Source organism: Mangifera indica, chromosome 4 (assembly GCF_011075055.1).
Source record: "Mangifera indica cultivar Alphonso chromosome 4, CATAS_Mindica_2.1, whole genome shotgun sequence".
NCBI lineage: Eukaryota > Viridiplantae > Streptophyta > Magnoliopsida > Sapindales > Anacardiaceae > Mangifera > Mangifera indica.
This window is the reverse complement of record NC_058140.1, coordinates 7,398,174-7,414,598: the sequence shown is the minus strand read 5'-3', so window position 1 is coordinate 7,414,598 and position 16,425 is coordinate 7,398,174. Positions and strand designations below refer to the sequence as shown.

The following is a 16,425-nucleotide window of genomic DNA, read 5'->3' as shown; positions in this document are numbered from 1 at the left end:
TCCAAAAAATGTCACACACAGATCGTACTCGACCACTTGTGAGTTCTTGCCATACAACTCTTGTAAGGCCATAAGTATATTGTAAGCACTTAGCATGTTTTCATGCTTTGTTTAGAGCTTTTTTTTCATTGAAGATAGTGAGTAGCTTTGGGCTCTCAGATTATGATCTTGCCAGACTTTGAAAACTTTCTTTCCATCATTTGTGGAATCCAAAGCTGAGTCATATGGAATGGGTGTTTCCAATACATATGTAGCCTTTTCAAAGGTGAGAATAATTCTCAAATTTCTTAGCTAGTCTTTAAAGTTCGGCTCGGTCAATATATTGTTATCCAGAATTCTTTGTAAGACATTATTGGCCATTTCTTTTTATCTTATCACAATCGTTTAGAAAATACTGCAAAGAAAATTGAATTTTTATTAATGTCTTGTATATATATGAATTTAAACCCTTTTATTGCATAATCTCATTAGCTCTCACTGCTTTATTCGAATCTCACACTCTTTTAAACAGGCTTCGGGAATTTCATTAGAGTGATTTTCTTAGTGGGGAACCGAGTTCTTATTAAATTTAATAAGAATCTCAGTTAATTAAATTTAATAAGTATGAAACCTTTTCCATTTCTATCCCTATATAAGACTCGATTCATTTAACATGCCCTTTACTCCGAATACCTCACATAATAGAATTCTTGGTACCATCGGCTAGTTAAATCCGAACCATCATGCTTTCCCGAAATGACATTTTCATCATGTCCTCACATAATAAAATTCTTGGTCATGATAAAAATAATCACTCAAGAACAAGATAAATTTAATTCAATGACATAAATCCTACATCCCTCACATAATAGAAATCTTGGGATATTAAAATTTATGTTATAGATTTTAATATCTCATGATGGAAGTATAGATTTAATAATTTTAATTAGACAAATTTAGGTTTAACTTAATTTTAATTAAGTTTTATTAAGTATGGCATACATACATCTTCTATATGCATAATTGAAAACATGGTGGGATGATCATGGGGTTTTCGAAATTATAGCCTAATGGCAAACTATTCACCTAGGTCTTTGTCTTCATTCAGATCGCTATCTAGATCGTCTTTGGGTCCTCATCCAACCACTTCAATTATAGTCAAACTAAGTCGCACAAGGTCGACAAATAAAATTAAATAAATAGGATAAGACTATTTAAAACAAACCCCTTAATTAAAAGAATATTACAACCTAATTATTTAAACTTTGAAAAATGGCAAATTACACCCATGATCATCCCATAATCATCCATCCATCCAACATTCACATTAACATTTAATATAAATTATGAACTCATTAATAATATATTAAATATTAGCTCATATTATATGATCTAATCAAAATTATAATTAACAACATGCAATGATTCAATCATTTAAGTATAAATGACATGATGTATATTATTCAAATATTCATAATATTTATTTTAGGTAACATTTGCCTAACACTAGACTATGACAATTTTCACACTCAATCAACATTAAGTGTTAGTTGACCTTGTGTACCTTATATCAACTTATACACTCAATCATATTAATACAAGTTGATACTTATACATAATGTTTCATTCAACTAATATACTTAATCTCATTAATGCATGTTGATTCTTGTACACAACATTTCATTCAACTAATACATCTAATCTCATTAATGCACGCTAATTTTTGTACATAATTTATTTTTCATTCAACTAATGCATCTAATCTCATTAATGCAAGTTGATTCTTGTACACAACATTTTATTCAATTAATGCATCTACTCTTATTAATGTAAGTTGATTCTTGTGCACAACCCTTCATTCAAATAAAGTGAACAAAATCATGCACATCATCTCATGGCTCAAATAACCATTCAAAACAACATGCAAGTACTTTCACCATGCATCATATCCTTTTAGATTATATGTAATTATATACATTAATCTTATACATCATGATTTTCACCCAAATATCTTAATCAACATTAAAACATCATTTAGCATGTCCAAATGTGAACTTAAAAAATAATCCAGAATTTTTTGTGAACAATTTCAACATATATATGCAAATAAATTAACATATCTCCATACATCAAACTTTCCTATGCATATATCATACATGCATGCTAAAAAAGACATGTCCTTTTATGTACCTTTATTAACTTATACACTCAATCATATCAATGCTTATCATCATATACATCCAGCCAACATGCATTAATGAAAATTCGAGGATTTAAATTTCAATTCTCAAGCTAAAAAGCTCATGTATGTCTTAATCAAGCACATATACATGCATCTTATGAACACTTCATCATATACATGCCTTAAAACACATGTTCTTCATCTTAAAATCATTAGAAAAAGGAAAAAAGAAATAAAACTGAGTCAAGAGTTTTAAAGCAAAACATGCTTGAAAAGCTTGATTTCCTTGCAAACTAACAACATGCATGTACACATATGATGTATATACATACCCTTATGTATAAAACTCATATATTTAGCTTCAAAAAGACATGAAGGTGTTGAACCATGCTCTGATAACATTTGAAAGATTAGGTGAGGAGAATAGATATGAAACAAACATACATGTCAAGAGAGAAAGAATCAAAGCATGCATTTGCAAAAGAGAAAAAAGATAAGGATTTTATCTACTCTTTTGCCTCCTATATGGATATAGGATGATGGAATGAGTCTCCCACTTGTAAGACCTCCAAAAAAAGTCCACCACCATACCAAAATACAACCCTTATTGTGAGTTAGAGAGAGGAGAGAGAGTTTTACAATTTAGTGTGAGAAATTTTAGTTTAAAATATACTAACTCACTTTAAATGAACTAACTTCATTTTTTTATAATGGTGGTGATAGAGGCATCGTAGACGCATCGAGCCCTCAAGAAGATCCGCTAAATATTCCGATTGGGCCAATTACAAGGAGCAGAGCTAAGAAGATGCAACAAGCCTTAGTTGGACTCGTGGAGGGCTTGGAGACTAAGATCAGCTCACTCAAGGATGATTGGATGCTTGAAGGAGCCAACAGAGAGATCAACTTGATTCAGGCCCAAGCTTATGCGCGAGCAAACTTTGAACGGCCATAACTTTTGATCCGGGAAGAGTTACGGGGCCTGTAATATATCAACGCAAAGCTCGTTTCAAGATCTATAACCATAACCTGGAGGTTTTCTGGTTGAACTCAAGTTGGAGGCCCAAATAACGTCATTTCAGTCCGTATTTCATAGTTTTTTTTTTTTACCCAAATCTAGGATTTTCAGTTTTATGATTTTGATCTTGTTTGTGATTGGGCTAGACTTTATTGAGCCCAAGTGACATCTTTTCTTTTAATTTAATTAGTGCTTTGGGTAGTTACTTAGGTAATGGGCTTGGAAAGTTTGGAAGTCCATTGGGTCATGGGTAGTTAGGGTTAAGTTGGCATTGTACTATAAAAACAAAACATTTCATGATGAATAAAAACTTTTTGGCTGATTTTTCACAAATAGATTGCTTACTATTGAGTTTACAATCTTTGAACTTATCAAGCTTGTCTTGCGGCGTTCACCATTCTCAATACCAAGGTTCGTTAGATTCCATATCGATTCGGGTCAAGGTTTAATTATATGACGAAACCGATTCAATCCTGGGAAAATATCTTCTCGAGTGTCGGGTCTTGTGTCAAATCGTCAAGGTTCGCATCAGTTGGTATCAGAGTCGAATCGAATTAGGTTCCGTATCTATCTTTTCTTGTGTTTTCGAGTAGGAATTCTCTTCGTCATTAGTCGTGATTTCGTTTTCATTTTTTTATTGTGTTTTGGTGTCCTTGTTTCCATCAAATTCTTGAATTCTTGATTGTGTTTTGGTGTCCTTGTTTCCATCAAATTCTTGAATTTGTGATTAACCTTGGAATAGTCAAATTCTAGGTTGTGTGGGTGTCTAATTGTCTTCTTGATTGATCAAAAAAAAAAAAAGAAAAAAAAATGAAATAAATATATTGTTGAGGCCGAAAATATATATCCTTTGGGGAGTGAATTAAGGATTGGCTTTGTGTGAGATTCTTGACCTCTTGGGAAAGATTTTGTTATTGCCAAAAGTGCAAGGGTAGTTCTTGGTGGAAATTATTGTTTGATTGCCTTGGTTTAAATTGCCTTGATTGTCAAAAAAAAAAAAACAGTAGCAAAAAAAAAAAAGTGGGATTCCAAAATTGGGGAGAATAATCTTGGATTAGGATTGCCTTGTTTCCTTTAATCTTTAGGAGAAGCATTGTAATTACCTAAGTTGGGAGATTGAGTTCTTGATTTGTTCCTAAAAATTTAAATTTTCCTTGAAAATTTTGATAGTCCTAAATTAAGGGATTAAACCTTGGTTATTCCGTTAATTGCTTGAAATTTTTTTTTAGTAGGGGATTTGTGTGATCTAAAGAAGTTATTTTTTTTCCTATTTTCGGCCAAGTAGCATACAAAAAAAAGAAGAAGAAAAAAGGCAGAAAAAAAAAGGAGCAAAAAAAACGTAAAAGAAAAAGAAAAAAAAAGAAAAAAAAAAGAAGAGAGATCAAGGAAAAAGTTAGCACACTTACCTCTTTTGAATTTGATTTCCTTTATTCTTGTCATCTCTTTTGAATTTCTTTCCCTTAACTATTCATTCTTGAAATTGTGTCTTTTTTTTTTTTCGATTCTGAAAATTTTCTTTCTTCTTGAATCTTAGTCTCTTTATTTTAGTTATCGGTAATCGTAACATAACCTAGATTGACTAGTGGTTGTTTGTCACAAGTATCGTTTTGATTAGAGAGTGGTGAGAACATTAGAGTGAAAACACGAGCGCGAGTGCAAACACGTGACGGATCGTGTGAGGATTACTGTTCACAAACACATTTTGTTTTCTAAATTATAACATGGTAGAAGATTCGGGTAAAACTGAGGCTTTTACATTGCAAGCAATCCAACAACAGTTTGAGCGACTTTTTAATGTAATAGGGAGTGTTAATGATAGATTGGACAAATTAGAGTAGCAACAAAGTGATAGAGGGGAAAGTAGTACAACTAAAGGTAGGAGAAAAGCACCAGTAGTGAGGGATGAGGATAGGATAGTTACCGATAGTGAGGATGATGGAATAAGTGATAGGTTGAATAATATAAGGAGTAAAGGAGAACATCGAAGTCATAGAAATAGTATGTATAGAGAGGGTAGGCAGAGTGATAGTAACCTTAGTAGCATTAAGATGAAAATTCCACCTTTTCAGGGTAGAAACGATCCGAAAGCCTACTTAGATTGGGAGCGAAAAGTAGATTAGGTTTTTGATATACATAGGTATTTCGAGGAGAAAAAGGTGAAGTTGGCTGCTATAGAATTCACTGATTATGCTAGCATTTAGTGGGACCAGTTATTGAAAAGTAGACGTAGGAGCTTGGGTAGACCCATAGATACTTGGGATGATATGAAGAGTGTAATGAGGCAGCGTTTTGTTCATAGTCACTACCATAGGGATTTACTTCAGAATTTACAGGGGCTTAGGTAAAGGACCAAAAGTGTGGAGGACTATCACAAGGAGATGGAGATAGCCATGATTAGGGCTAATATAGAAGAAGATAGGGAAACCACTATGACTAGGTTTTTAAATGGGTTGAATAGGGAAATAGCAAATGTTGTAGAGCTCCAACACTATGTAGAGCTAGAGGATTTGGTACATATGGTGATGAAGGTAGAAAGACAATTATAGCGTAAGGGTAAAAGGGATGTAGTTTCCTATTCTAGTCTTGGAAAATCGAGTGTGTCAAAGAGAGATGATAGGCCACCTTTTAAGCCAAAAATTGAGTACTCTAAACCTAAGGGAGAGGAGTCTAGCCGAGAAAAGTCTAATATTAAACTCGAACCATCAAAGAGGAACAGTGAGATAAAATGTTTTAAGTGTTTGGGTAGGGGTCACATAGCTTCCCAATGTCCAAACAAAAAAACCATGATGTTGAGAGAGGATGGTGAATATGAGACAGAGGAAGAGTCTAGTGATGAGTCTATGCCACCAATAGAGGATGCTAGTGATGTAGAGTTGGAGTATGCAGTAGAGGGTGAGGCATTAGTATCTAGGAGAGCTTTGAGTTTACACTATAAGGAAGAAAATGACGACCAAAGAGAGAATATTTTCCATACTAGATGTCATGTGAAGGGTAAGGTGTGTACTTTAATTATAGATGGGGGTAGTTGCACGAACGTAGCCAGTATCGAACTTGTAGAAAAACTTAGTTTAACCACAATCAAACACCCTAGACCTTATAAGCTTCAATGGTTGAATGACTGTGGAGAAATTAGGGTGAACAAATAAGTAGTGGTGGCTTTGTCTGTGGGTAGGTATCAAGATGAGGTGTTATATGATGTAGTACCCATGCATGTTGGACACATCTTGTTAGGGAGACCATGGCAATATGATAGAAAGGTAACACATGACGGATTTAATAATAGATACTTTTTCATAATGAGCCATAAACTCATCACACTTGTACCATTGTCACCAAAACAAGTTTTTGAGGATCAAGTGAGGAGAAGAAAGATGAATGAAGAGAGAAAAGAAAGTGAGAGTGAAAACAAAAAGAGAGAAAATGTGAATGAAGATGAGCGAAGAAAAAGTAAGGCCGAAAAGAAGGGAGAGGAAAAAGAGGGTGAACAATTCAGCCATGAGAGAAAAAACAAGAGAGAAAACAAGGAGCAAAAAAAAAGGAGTTTTTATGGGAAAATGAGTGATGTGAAGACTACCCTTATGACTAAACAATATCCATTATTGTTAGTTTACAAGGAAAGTTTTATATCTTTCACTAATGTTGACAATTCTCTTTCTAGTGTGTTTGTTTCTCTTTTGCAGGAGTTTGAAGACGTATTCCCTGAGGAGATTCCTGATAGACTACCTCTAATTCGTGGGATCGAGCACCAGATCGACTTCATACCTGGAGTGGTGATACCCAACCGACCAGCCTATAGAAGTAATCCCGATGAGACAAAGGAGCTTCGAAGGCAAGTGGAGAAGTTGATAAAGAAGGGATACGTGAGAGAGAGCATGAGTCTGTGTGTCGTACCAATGATTCTAGTGCCTAAGAAGGATGGGACATGGAGAATGTGTGTTGACTATCGAGCCGTTAATAAAATCACTGTAAAGTATCGCTATCCTATACCTAGGTTAGATGATATGCTTGATGAGTTGCATGGATCTTGTATCTTTTCAAAAATTATTTAAAAAGTGGGTATCATCAGATTAGGATGAAAGAGGGCGATGAATGGAAAACAGCTTTTAAAACCAAGTATGGACTATATGAATGGTTGGTAATGCTATTTGGGCTTACTAATACGCCTAGTACGTTTATAAGATTAATGAACCATGTCTTGCGTGCATTTATTGGCAAGTTTGTAGTCGTTTATTTTGATGATATTCTCATTTATAGTCGTAGTCTAGATGAGCATATAGGACATATGCATGATGTGTTGCTTGTGCTTAGGAAAGAGAGGTTATTTGGTAATCTTAAGAAATATTCCTTTTGCACTGACCAAGTTGTGTTCCTAGGATTTGTGGTTTCATCTAACGAAATTAAGGTAGATGAGGAGAAGGTCAAGGCTATCCGAGAGTGGCCAATACCTACTTCTATGACTGAGGTCAGGAGTTTCCATGGTTTAGCTAGTTTTTATAGGAGATTTGTAAGAGACTTTAGTACACTAGCGATACCACTAACTGAAGTTATTAAAAAGAATGTAGGATTTAGGTGGGGTGAGGAACAAGAGCGTGCATTTGCATTAATTAAGGATAAGTTAAGTTCTGCACCTTTACTTGCACTACTTGATTTTTCTAAACCATTTGAGCTTGAGTGTGATGCTTCAGGTATTGGTATTGGAGCTGTTTTGATGCAGGAAAATAGACCTATAGTGTATTTCAGTGAGAAGCTCAATGGACCCGCTTTAAAGTACCCTACTTATGACAAGGAGTTGTACGCTTTGGTGAGAGCATTAGAGATGTGGCAGTATTACCTTTGGCCACGTGAGTTCGTCATCAGGACAGATCATGAGTCCCTAAAACATTTAAAGGGACAAGTTAAGTTGAACAAGAGACATGCAAGGTGGGTTGAATATATCGAATCTTTTCCTTATGTCATTCATTATAGACAAGGTAAGGAAAATGTTGTGGCAGATACGTTATCTCGTAGGTATACTCTAATCTCGACTTTAGATACTAAATTACTTGGTTTGGAGTGCATAAAGGATTTGTATATGAATGATTCTAACTTTTCCAGTATTTATGAAGCTTGTGAGAAGACTGCATTTGGTAAATTTTATAGGCATGATGGTTATTTATTTCGTGAAAATAGATTATGTGTGCCTATGAGTTCCTTACGTGAATTGCTTATGAGGGAAGCACATGGGGGTGGATTAATGGGTCATTTCGGTATAGCTAAGACTTTAGATGTACTACAAGAGCATTTCTTTTGGCCACATATGAAACGAGATGTAGAGCGTGTTTGTACTCGTTGTATTAAGTGTAAACAGGCCAAGTCTAGAGTCTTACCCCATGGTTTATATACACCTTTACCAATTCCTTCTGTACCGTGGGAGGATATTTCTATGGACTTTGTTTTAGGATTACCTAGGTCTAGGAAGGGTAGTGATTCGGTTTTTGTCGTAGTTGATAGGTTTTCAAAAATGGCTCACTTTATTCCATGTCGTAAAACTGATGATGCAACTTACATTGCTGATTTGTTTTTCAGGGAGATCGTGCGTTTGCATGGAGTTCCAAGAAGTATTGTATCTGATCATGATGTGAAGTTCTTAAGTTATTTCTGGAAGGTATTGTGGGGTAAGTTAGGTACTAAACTACTATTTTCTACAACTTGTATAACATCCCTCCCTAGAAGTACTACCCACCGAAGGAGAAATATTATGAATTAATATTCGGAGCGTCTATTTTTTTTCTTTTTAAAAAATACTTTAAAATAAACGCATCATTAAAAGTGGTTAGGAAGTATTCCAAGAAAACTAAAAATCTGGAAGCGAACAAAAGATGTATATACTCATATGAAGACTCATCTGAAAGTATCTGAAAACAGGGAGTAATCATATGTAACTGTACCATAATCTCAAAAAGTCAAAAGTCAATAAAAACATGTCACTGTATGCATGTAATATAAACCAGAGATAACCTGTTCCAACCGGATCTACCTACGCTGACCTGACCCTACCTCGTAGCTACCTCGATCACCTGTACCTGCAATCAGGAAAGAAAAGGGAGTGAGTGATAAGAACACTCAGTAAGGGGAAAGAATCAAGTAAACTATCTCTTTTTTTTTTCCTGTTCTAACTCACTTTTGGGACTCAACCTCACATCCTAACCTCTATGAGAGATTGAGAGGATAATTTAGTTCACTTTTTACTATTTAGGTCATACTTTGTCCCGTCTGGTGTCTATTTAATACTTTCTGGAAGCTAACTATAGGGATTTGACACTTTTCTAAGCTCAAGCTCTTTTTCTTTCACTACACTATTTCTAAATCTGAATTGAGCTCTGCTGCGAGCATGTTCTACTACGAGCGGACCCTACTGGGGGTCTATGTCCTACTACGGACGTGTCCTACTACGGATGTGCCCTACTACGGGCGGTGTAGTGTAAAGTACCCCCTCATAGTTTATAGCATGCATACGGGTTTTATATCTTACTAATTTTGCTTCCGTTTAAATTTATTCATAACGCACCAGACATTACTCTTGGGACAACCCCTAAATCTTGAGCCCCAAATTATTTTTCTTGTTTTTCTTTCTTTTTCTTTTCTTCTTTTCTTTCCTTTCCTTTCCTTTCCCTTCCTTTCTTTCCTTTCTTCTTCCTTTTCTTTCTTTCTTTCTTTCTTTCCTTCTTTCTTTCTTGCCCAGAATTATGAAACACTGTTCATAGAACAGTCATTTAACTGGGCAGCCTTCTTTTTTATACAATTTAACATCCCAAACGGTTTCTACTTCATACAAGCTATATATCGTTGAAAAGAGGATTCAAAGATCTTTCCAACGAGCTATAATAGCACTCATAATTCAATAGATAAGGCAGTCAAAACAGCATATAAAGTCAGTGGCAAAAACTGCCTCCCCTGTTTATTTGATAAAGCAGTCCTTTCGGTTTATACAATCTTTAACAGTCCAAATGATCTCTAACTCATACAAGCTATATATCATTGGAAAGAGGATTCAAAGAGATTTCCAACGAGATATAATAGCACTCATAATTCATCAAATAGGGCAGCCAAAACATGGGACGAACTCAGTGGCAAAAACTGTTAATATTCTGCAACTTTATGCCATGAACAAAATCACATACATAGACATCCCAAATGGCAAAACAACATTCCTCAACATCAAAATCAACATTTATAACATAGATCTAAGGAACCAAAAGCCTAAAACGTGTCACATATCAAGGAGGGTACCCCTTACCTTGTTTCAAGCCAAATCTTTGTAAGTTGGCTTCCTCCTCTTTGTTTTGTTTCCTTTATCATCAAGATCACTTTAAATCAATACCAAAACACACTAACATATTCACATAACATGCATATAAACATAGATAAAAGGAGAAGGAAGGAGATCTTTGGTTACCAAAGCTTCCAAGTGCTTCCTTTTCTTTTCTTTTCTTTTCTTATCTTCCAACTCCCTTAAATCCTTCCTTTTTCTTCAAGAAAGCAAAGGAAAAACATGAAGAATGGTGGCTGCTAGAGGCTGCTGGAATATGGACGAAAATGATGAAAAAGTCTTCTCTATAAAGTCTTATCTCTTTCTCTTTTTCTCTTTGTCTTTTTCCTTTTCTTTTTTTTTTTTCTTTTTCTTAAGGTATATATATATATATATATATATATATATATATATATATATATATATATATATATATATATATATATATATATAAACACACATATACATGTAAAACAAATATATGTACTTAAAATAAAAAATATCTCTAAATAGAGTCAAAAGACATAAATACCCCTGGAATGTATCTGAGGGTATTACAACTTGTCACCCACAGACAGATGGACAAACAGAGGTAGTTAATAGAACTTTATCTCAGTTATTGCGTGCTGTATTAGAAAAGAATTTGAGAACTTGGGAGGAAAGCTTGCCACATGTAGAATTTGCATATAATAGGGTGGTGCATACATCTACTGGTTATTCACCTTTTGAAGTTGTTTATGGTTTTAATCCACTTACACCTTTGGACTTGTTACCTTTGCCTGTTGAGGAACGTACCAGTTTAGATGGCAAAAGGAAGGAAGAGTTAGTTCAACAGCTTCATGAGAAAGTTAGACAAACTATTGAAAGGAGGACTGAGCAATATGTCAAACAAGCTAACAAAGGAAGGCACAAGGTGGTCTTCCAACCTGGTGATTGGGTTTGGGTGCACATGCGGAAGGAACGGTTTCCATCCCAACGCAGATCTAAGTTGCATCTGAGAGGCGATGGGCTATTTCAAGTACTCGAGCGGATCAATGATAATGCTTATAGATTGGATCTTCCAGGTGAGTATAATATAAGTGCTACTTTTAATGTTTCTGACTTATCTCCTTTTGATGATGCAGATTTGAGGACAAATCCTTTTCAAGAGGGAGGGGATGATAGAGGCATCGTAGACGCATCGAGCCCTCAAGAAGATCCGCTACATATTCCGATTGGGCCAATTACGAGGAGCAGAGCTAAGAAGATGCAACAAGCCTTAGTTGGACTCGTGGAGGGCTTGGAGACTAAGATCAGCTCACTCAAGGACGATTGGATGCTTGAAGGAGCCAACAGAGAGATCAACTTGATTCAGGCCCAAGCTTATGCGCGAGCAAACTTTGAACGGCCATAACTTTTGATCCGGGAAGAGTTACAGGGCCTGTAATATATCAACACGAAGCTCGTTTCAAGATCTATAACCACAACCTGGAGGTTTTCTGGTTGAACTCAAGTTGGAGGCCCAAATAACGTCATTTCAGTCCGTATTTCATAGTTTTTTTTGTTTACCCAAATCTAGGATTTTCAGTTTTATGATTTTGATCTTGTTTGTGATTGGGCTAGACTTTATTGAGCCCAAGTGACATCTTTTCTTTTAATTTAATTAGTGCTTTGGGTAGTTACTTAGGTAATGGGCTTGGAAAGTTTGGAAGTCCATTGGGTTATGGGTAGTTAGGGTTAAGTTGGCATTGTACTATAAAAACAAAACATTTCATGATGAATAAAAACTTTTTGGCTGATTTTTCACAAATAGATTGCTTACTATTGAGTTTACAATCTTTGAACTTATCAAGCTTGTCTTGTGGCGTTCACCATTCTCAATACCAAGGTTCGTTCGATTCCATATCGATTTGGGTCAAGGTTTAATTACGTGACGAAACCGATTCAATCCTGGGAAAATATCTTCTTGAGTGTCGGGTCTTGTGTCAAATCGTCAAGGTTCGCATCAGGTGGTTAGTTGTAGTTTTATAAAATTCTACTTTTGGCCCACCAAAATGTTGATTTAAAGATTTGTCATATATATATATATATATATATATCTAATATATTTTAGACACATTAATTTCATCTCACTAACACCTTAACTTTTAAGATGTTATTTTTGCATCCATATAAAATTTTATATGATTCTTATTATCCTTCAAAAGGTGTTAGCTAACCCTAGATAATTAATTCTCCCTCTCGCAAGTTTGGTTTATTGGTGTGACCCTTTAGGTTTACTTTGGCATAACCGTGAGTTCTTTTTCAGATGATCTGAAAGTACATCTGAAAACTCAACAACTATAGTAAACATCTAGCAATATGTCATAGCCCTTAATCCATGACAAAGAAATACTCAATCGAACCTAAAATATCCACTCGTACGTTCCATGCAGGTAATATCCTTCCGTTGTCTAATCCAGATCAATTTCGAACTCATGGATTGTTAAAGTCCTAATTTCAATTCTTTACGAATCATCAATTTAAATATTTAGAATATTTTTTAATGAACATCCTTCGTATGACTTACACTATACTCTAGCTAGAGATTTGATTTCTAATATTTATCGAAGTTCACTTTAGAACTCAGATTCGGATTGAATCAATAAATATTTAGAGCCCAATACTTTTCGAGTCAACAGATCCTATCTTGACCATCATTTTTCTCTATATACAAATAACACATGATCAATATGGTTTGCTTTATGAATATGGTTAACCCTATATATATACACCATATGAATCATACATATCTATATCGGATCTGACTATGACGTCTCAGGTCAAAGGATTACTTCGTACACTAGTACGATCTTATGATAAATCATTGACTACAATTTAATGATCATGTGACTTATTGTTATTGGTTATGTTCAAAAAACAATTCTCTAACTGTTAATCTATACTAATACTTTAATGACATAACCATTATTGTGACCTGCACTATGGAGATATTCAGTATACCTACTATGTGATATAATTGTTCAAGTTATATCATGACCGTAGGGAATGATTCGATGATTCAGTTTATATTAAGTGAGTCATTCGAACAATTTATACACATACTTTATATTATCACAAAATAAAGGAAACAACTTATGCGTATAAACAAAATAACTACTTCTTTATTAATAAATTATTTTAAAAAATTATATACAAGATGAAATACCCTAAAACTGACAACACGAATGGTTCCTAAGGCATACACTAACATAGTTTGAAAAGGTTAACAATTTCCCCCTACCCAAAGTTTGAAAAGTTATATTTTTTCCCCTAAAGGTTTTTTCCTTCTCTGGTGACCATCTTTGTTGTGATCGATAGCCGAACTTCCAACCATCTTCTTCTCCCACTAATTTTTGGTTGTCGGTGACCATTTTTGTCAAACAAAAATGAATCATCTTCCTTTATTCATCTCTTCAGGCAAACAAAAATGATTTGTCTTTGTCTCTTTAAGCAGATGAAGACAACTTGTCTTCGTCTTTTCAGATAGACAAAGACAATTCATCTCCTAAATAAGTCTACCTTAATTATTATATTTTTGTAATATTTGTCTTTCGGTAGACAAAAATATAAATTTATTTTTGTTATATTTTAATGAAATATAGGTTTTGTCAAAAAATTATTATATTTTTTTCCACACTTGCCTTAATTTTAATAATTAATAATTATAAAAATAAAATAATGTCGGAAAACAATGGTTCTCCTAGACATGGCAAATAGGTTAGGTTGCCTAGTGACCTAACTCGAAGAACAAAAAAATGATTTGGCCTAGTATTGTAGTAGGTTGGGCTAGCTCCCATGGGCTTTCAAAAAAAAATCCAATATTATTGAACACCCAAACAAAATATAAATGTAATATATGTATTAAATAAAATATAACACCAACCAATCAACATAAAAATTATTAAACAAATAATATTCAATTCAACATTTAACAAAACATATAAAAAATATAATTTGTCTAACATATAGTTTAATAAATAAGTAATTGATCATTCGTCATCATCACTAATGTTAAAAGATCCTATCATTACTCCTGTTGCACCCTCCATCATTTGTTCAGTTTTTACAGCATCCTCTTCAATAACATTATCTACAAAATTTATAGTTGAATTTTTTATTTTCTTTCACCCTAAAAATCAATCATTTATGCAAGTATATCAATCATTTTGTATAAGTGTCAAAAAAAAGTTTTTACCTAAAAAATTATGTGAAAAATCATGAATTGTTTGATCATTATTGATAGGAATAGATCTCTCTCCATAAAGCATTTGATCCAATTCATCTACATTAAGTTCACTGAACTCTCCTTCCTTGTCCACTATCAAAAAGTCGGTTTTATCGATACTTTTATAATCAGTTGGATCAAAGTTTGATTTCTTGTAACATAACCTAAATAGTCAAAATGAGAAAAGTAAAGAATTAAAATATTAAAGAGCAATATACCAATAGCTATTAAGCAGGGTAAAATCATATGTAAAATTGTAAATAATAATCAATCAACATGATAAAATACTCGTAATAAAAACATTAAAAAATGTAATGATGCATAAATAACAATTGTGTTACCTATTTTGCAATCGTAAATTATAATAAATAAAACCAAGAGCATTTACACATTCATGCTCTAATCTATTTCTCTTCTTAGTATGTATGCATTCAAAAACACTCCAATTGAACTCATAACCTGAAGATGTTGAAGTTTGACTAAGAATTTTGATTGTAAACTTCTGTAAATTGGGAGTACTGTATCCATATGTTCTCCACCATTCATCTAATATAAAATAATATGTATATAATTATGTAATATAATTTCATAAATTAGAAAAAGAATTGAGACATACAAAACATATAAATTAAATTCATACCAAGTCGCGTGGTTTTGCATGTTTTAATAACAAACTAACATGAAAAACTCCCCTTGCAATCGTGAAACATTTGACTCTCTTCCACTAACTTTGCCTTACTAACATTAAACATACATGTTTTACTCTCAACAACATCTAGAAAACCCTGCAATACCTTTGGTTTTGTGCAAAAAGATTCATGATCATGCTGAAAAGCAGGATTCAAGTAATATGCAGCTGCATGAATACCTCAACGCAATGTCCTATCCTACCTCAAATTAATTATTTGAGTATAAGACTTGTAAAATTTCTTTTTTATTCTTGAACAACTTCTTTATCCCCAACCTAGCTCTATACATTTTATCATAGACATATCCTAATGAAGGTCTCTCATCTGAATCCATAATACGAAGTAAATGCATTTGAGGACCCATAACTTTTACAATCATACCTATTTTGTTCCAAAAGAATTATGGTCACAACCTCTTTGCCTGGATTACTCTTTGCATATCCGGAATCAATAAAAAATTTGTCAATAACCATCGCTTGTAAGTCATGCTTATGCTAAAAAAGACTTTGCAATGCCATGAAAGTCATAGCAAATCAGGCTGCACCAGGTCGTATAATTTCTCTCTATCCTTCTCTCTTCCTTATCCAAGTTATCAATAATGTATGATTATAAATAAACTTTGTCACAAGAAATACACATTTGGAAATTCTAACAATGTGATTCATTTCACCAATATCTTTTAAAATCAAATTGATACAGTGTGCTACACAAGGTGACCAAGTAATATTTTTATATTTTTCAGACAATAATGCTCCAGTTGCTTTATAATTAGCTTTATTATCTGTCACAAAATGGACAATACTTTTAGGCCCAACCCATAATACTGTTTTCTCAAACAACCTAAATAATTTGTCTGCCTTCTTTACAACATCAGATGCATCCACTGATTTGATAAAACAAATCCTTTTTGGATAATATACTAAAAACTTTATCAATGACTTATTAGAAATGTTTGTCCAACCATCAGCCATAAGTATACAACCAACATCTTCCCAATTTTTTCTATAACTATCAAAAAGTAATTGA

General features: G+C 33.7%; 1 pseudogene; it reads left to right on the top strand.

The window, feature by feature from the left end:
- The first annotated feature begins 5,440 nt into the window (after positions 1-5,440).
- LOC123212795 lies at positions 5,441-11,978 on the top strand (annotated as a pseudogene).
- Positions 11,979-16,425: the final 4,447 nt, after the last annotated feature.